This window comes from Salmo salar, chromosome ssa09, assembly GCF_905237065.1.
Source record: "Salmo salar chromosome ssa09, Ssal_v3.1, whole genome shotgun sequence".
Taxonomy (NCBI): domain Eukaryota; kingdom Metazoa; phylum Chordata; class Actinopteri; order Salmoniformes; family Salmonidae; genus Salmo; species Salmo salar.
The window spans coordinates 134,478,169-134,484,168 of NC_059450.1; positions in this window are offsets into that span (position 1 = coordinate 134,478,169).

The window sequence follows — 6,000 nt, forward strand, 5'->3', positions numbered from 1 at the left end:
AATTAACTTTACTGGGTAATCACACTTTGCGATACTCAGAAAATGAGCCTGGAAAACTAGCGCCGCGCCATCTTGGAACAATCGCAAGTCACATCTGATCTTGTATAATATTGTCAATAATCGCCTACCTTTAGTTGTCTTCATCAGAAAGCACTTCCAGGAATCCCAGGTCCACAACAGATGTATTTTCGGTCGAAAAAGTCCATAATTCATGTTCCATTAGCCTGCTGTTGGTAGCGTGTCCTAGGGCTATCTCCAAATCATCCGACGTGCGCGGGACTTTTTACTTCCTCTAGGTTCGTTCAAACATGTCAAACGTTGTAAAACATTCATCTTCAGGGCCTGTAACACCAAGAGAGCCAATAAGATTCGACGGGGACGATTGCAGAGTGTTTTGAAACGTTTCCAAAGGTGGGGGTAGACTGGGCCGCCGACGTCATAATGGTGATGGCCCATCCCCTGTGACCAATTTCCAATGCGTCTCATTCACTGAGTTTCGACTGTATAAGGCTCAAACCACTGTGAAAAGACTGGGGACATCTAGTGGAAGCAATAGGAAGTGCTCAGTGAACCATTGCTCACGGTGTGATTAATAGGCAAAGTGATGAAGTCGAGTCCACAATTCAGAACTCCACTTCCTGTTTCAATCGGTCTCGGGGTTTTGACTGCCATATGAATTCTGTTATACTCACAGACACCATTCAAACAGTTATAGAAACTTTAGGGTGTTTTCTATCCATATATAATAAGTATATGCATGTCCTAGCTTCTGAGTTTGATTAGTAGGCCGTTGAAAATGGGAACGAATTTCTTTCAAAATGCGCTGTGGCGCCCCCTATCCTAGGGTATCCTTAAGAGGTTTTAAGGGAGTTCTTGACAATTGGATTCAAAACATGGGTGCAGAGGTTCATAGGCAGTGGGAAGCACTGTATCTCTGAGCACTTTTAAATGTCACGAAACACTGACTCAACAGGTTCTCATCATGCTCACACACACACACACGCACGGACAAACACACACAGAACTTCACATAGTATCCATCTCCTGGGTTTTTTATGACTGTGCATTAACTCTGCATTAACCATGAACTTGTCTAATGAAAGTCATCCTCTGATGGTAACACTGCCATGTCACATATTGACACCTGAAAGTGAACTGCTACCTCTCTTCTCTTCGCTGCACCACCTTGCAGCCTGGACCTGAGGCCAATGTCTGTAGCACTGGCCATGTAGGGGGTCTGCAGTAAGGGGTCAACACACACACTTCTGTAAATACCTATCTGTGGCCTTAATTGCATGAATGTAGTTTGTAAATTAAGATGTTGTGGTCTCTTAAACCATGTGTTTCATTTTACTCTTTCTACTATTCAACCTGGAATGGTGGACTCATGTCTACTGGAAAGATGGCACCGGAGAAGAAGGCAGACGTTTTACGTGCCCCCAACCGATTATGTTTTTATCTTTGTTTATTTGCGTTGTTTGTAACTTATGTTTTAACTTATTTTGTACATAACGTCTTTTTTGACCGAAAATAACTTCTGGACATCAGGACTGCGATTACTCACCACGGACTGGCATAATCCCTTTTTCCCTTTAAATCAAAGCAAATCAAGTTTTATTTGTCACATACACATGGTTAGCAGATGTTAATGCAAGGGTAGCGAAATGCTTGTGCTTCTAGTTCTGACAGTGCAGTAATATCTAAGAAGTAATCTAAAAATTCCCCAACAACTACCTGATACCCTTTTTCAAACAGAAATTTGCATCCTGTAGCACAAATTCCAAAACGTTTTGGCACACTGTATAGTCCATGGAGAATAAGAGCACCTCCTCCTAGCTGCCCACTGTACTGAGGCTGGGAAACACTGTCACCACCGATATATCTACGATAATCGAGAATTTCAATACGCATTTTTGTACGGCTGGCCATGCTTTCCAACTGGCTACCCCTACCCCGGCCAACTGCACCCCCCCATAGCAACTTGCCCAAGCCGCCCCGCTTCTCCTTCACCCAAATCCAGATAGCTGATGTTCTGAAAGAGCTGCAAAATCTGGACCCCTACAAATCAGCTGGGCTAGACAATCTGGACCCTCTCCTTCTAAAATTATCCACCGAAATTGTTGCAACCCCTATTACTAGCCTGTTTAAGCTCTCTTTCGTATCGTCTGAGATCTTTCATATCGTCTTTCGTATCATCTGGGAGACACTCTAGACCCTAACTGTTACAGACCTATATCCATCCTGCCCTGCCTTTCTAAAGCCTTCGAAAGCCAAGTTATCAAACAGATCACCGACCATTTCAAATCCCACCGTACCTTCTCCACTATGCAACCTGGTTTCCGAGCTGGTCATGTGTGCACCTCAGCCACGCTCAAGGTCCTAAACAATATCATAACCGCCATCGATAAAAGACAATACTGTGCAGCCGCCAAGGCTTTCAACTCTGTCATTCACCACATTCTTATCGGCAGACTCAATAGCTTTGGTTTCTCAAATGACTGCCTTGCCTGGTTCACTAACTACTTCTCAGGTAGAGTTTAGTGTGTCAAATCGGAGGGCCTGTTGTCCGGACCTCTGGCAGTCTCTATGGGGGTGCCACAGAGTTCAATTCTTGGGCCGACTCTATTCTCTTGCTGCTGGTGATTCTCTGACCACCTCTACGCAGACGACACCATTCTGTATACATCTGGCCCTTCTCTGTGTTAACAAACCTCCAAACGAGCTTCAATGCCATACAACACTCCTTCCGTGGCCTCCAACTGCTCTTAAATGCTAGTAAAACTAAATGCATGCTCTTCAAACGATTGCTTACCGATCATTGCACCTGTACACAGCCCATCTGTAAATAGCCCACCCAACTACCTCATCCCCTTATTGTTTTTTTTTTTGCTCTTTTGCTCCCCAGTATCTCTACTTGCACATCATCATCTGCACATCTATCACTCCAGTGTTAATGCTAAATTCTAATTATTTCACCACTATGGCCTATTTATTGCCTTACCTCCCTAATCTTACTACATTTGCACACATTGTACATAGATTTTTCTATTGTGTTATTGACTGTACGTTTGTTTATCCCATGTGTAACTCTGTGTTGTTGTTTTTGTTGCACTGCTTTGCTTTATCTTGGCCAGGACGCAGTTGTAAATGAGAACTTGTTCTCAACTGGCCTACCTGGTTAAATAAAGGTGAAATAAAATAAAATAAAATTAAAAAGACACACAAATCTAAAGGGGTGAATGAGAATATGTACATGTAAGTATATGGATGGGTAATGGCCAAGTGGCATAGGCAAGGTGCAATAGATGGTATAAAATATAGTATATACATGTGATATGAGTAATGTAAGATATAAACATTATTCAAGTGGTATTATTTGGAGTGCATTGCATAAAGTGACTAGTGATCCATCTATTGAAGTGGCCAGTGATTGGGTCTCAACGAAGGCAGCAGCCTCTGAGTTAGGGATTGCTGTTTAGCAGTCTGATGGCCTTGAGATAGAAGCTGTTTTTCAGTCTCTCGGTCCAAGCTTTGATGCACCTGTACTGACCTTGCCTTCTGGATGGTAGCGGTGTGAACAGGCAGTGGCTTGGGTGGTTGATGTCCTTGATGATCTTTTTGGACTTCCTGTTACATCGGGTGCTTTAGGTGTCATGGAGGGCAGGTAGTTTGCCCCCGGTGATGCGCTGTGCAGACCGCATCACCCTCTGGAGAGCCTTGTGGTTGAGGGCGGTGCAGTTGCCGTACCAGGCTGCGATACAGCCCGACAGGATGCTCTTGATTGTGCATCTGTAAAAGTTTGTCAGGGTTTTGGGTGACAAACCACATTTCTTCATCCTCCTAATGTTGAAGAGGCGCTGTTGCGCCTTCTTCACCAGACTGTCTGTGTGAGTGGACCATTTCAGTTTGTCTGTGTTGTGTATGCCAAGGAACTTAAAACTTTCCACCTTCTCTACTGCTGTCCCTTCAATGTGGATAGGGGGTTCTCCCTCTGCTGTTTCCTGAAGTCCACGATCATCTCCTTTGTTTTGTTGACGTTGAGTGAGAGGATGTTTTCCTGACACCGCACTCGAGTGCCCTCACTTCCTCCCTATAGGCTGTCTCTTCGTTGTTGGTAATCAAGCCCACTACTGTTGTGTTATCTGCAAAGCCATTGATTGTGTTGGAGGCGTGCATGGCCATGCAGTCGTGGGTGAACAGGGAGTACAGGAGGGAGCTGAGCACCCACCCTTGTGGGGCCCCAGTGTTGAGGGTCAGCGAAGTGGAGATGATGACCTTCACCACCTGGGGGCGGCCCGTCAGAAAGTCCGGGACCCAATTGCATAGGGCGGGGTTAAGACCCAGGGCCTCCAGCTTGATGATGAGCTTGGAGGGTACTATGGTGTTGAATCCTGAGCTGTAGTCGATGAACAGCATTCTTACATATATATTTATTTTGTCCAGATGGGAGTGTGATGGCGATTGCGTCGTCTGTGGACCTGTTGGGGTGGTATGCAAACTAAAGTGTGTCTAGGGTGGCCGGTAAGGTGGAGGTGATATGATCCTTGACTAATCTCTCGAAGCACTTCATGATGACAGAAGTGAGTGCTACAGGGCGGTAGTCATTTAGTTCAGTTATTTTTGCCTTTTTGGGTACAGGAAAAATGGTAGCCATCTTGAAGCATGTGGGGACAAAGACTGTGATAGGGAGCGATTGAATATGTCCGTAAACACACCAGCCAGCTGGTCATGCGCATGCTTTCAGGACGCGGCTAGGGCTGCTGTCTGGTCCAGCAGCCTTGAAAGAGTTAACACATTTAAATGTTTTACTCACGTCAGCCACGGAGAAGGAGAGGGGGGGTGCAGTCCTTGTCAGCGGGCCGCGATGGCGGCACTGTTTATGCTCAAAGCAGGCAAAGAAGGTGTTTAGTTTGTCTGGAAGCGTGACGTCGGTGTCTGTGACGTGGCTGGATTTATTTTTGTAGTCTGTGATTTCCTGTAGACCCTGCCACATACGATATAAGATGGAAGGAGCAAGATGGCGTCATGGTCGGATTTGCCAAAGGGAGGGCGGAGGAGGGCTTTGTATGCATCGCGGAAGTTAGAGTAGCAGTGGTCAAGGGTATTGCGCATTTGACGAGGCCGACGTGAACGATATACTGCTTTCTCGGGAACAGCCCCAGATCCCCGTGATATGTGTGAAGAGGAGGCGGACAAAAAGGGTCCGGAGGGCGGGCTGCATTCTGAGAATTCGTAGGCGATCTAATAAACCCGCACTTCCTTCCATTCTGCTAGCAAACATGCAATCTTTGGACAATAAAATAGACGACCTACGCAAAAGATTAAACTTCCAACGGAACATTCAAAACTGTAATATATTATGCTTCAAGGAGACGTGGATGAACGACGACATTATCAACATACAGCTGGCTGTCTATACGTTGCACCGGCAGGATAGAACAGCGGGTCTGGTAAGACAAGGGGCGGCTGACTATGTATTTTTGTAAATAACAGCTGGTGCACAATATCTAAGGAAGTCTTGAGCTATTGCTCGCCTGAGCTAGAGTATCTCATGATAAACTGTAGACCACACTACCTACCTACAGGGTTTTCATCTGTATTTTTTGTAGCTGTTTACATACCACCACAGCAGTAACCTGCTGGCACTAAGATACCATTGAATGAGATGTATTCCGCCATAAGCAAACAAGAAAACGCTCACCCAGAGGTGGCGCTCCTAGTAGCCAGGGACTTTATGCAGGAAAACTTAAATCCATTTTAACAAATTTCTATCAGCATGTTAAATGTGCAACCAGAGGGAAAAACACTTTGGACCACATTTGCTCCACACACAGAGACGCATACAAATCCCACCCTCGCCCTCCATTTGGCAAATCTGACCATAATTCTATCCTCCTGATTCCTGCTTACAAGCAAAAATTAAAGCAGGAAGCACCAGTGACTAGATCAATAGAAAGGTGCTCAGAGGAAGCAGATGCTAAGCTACAGGACTGTTTTGCT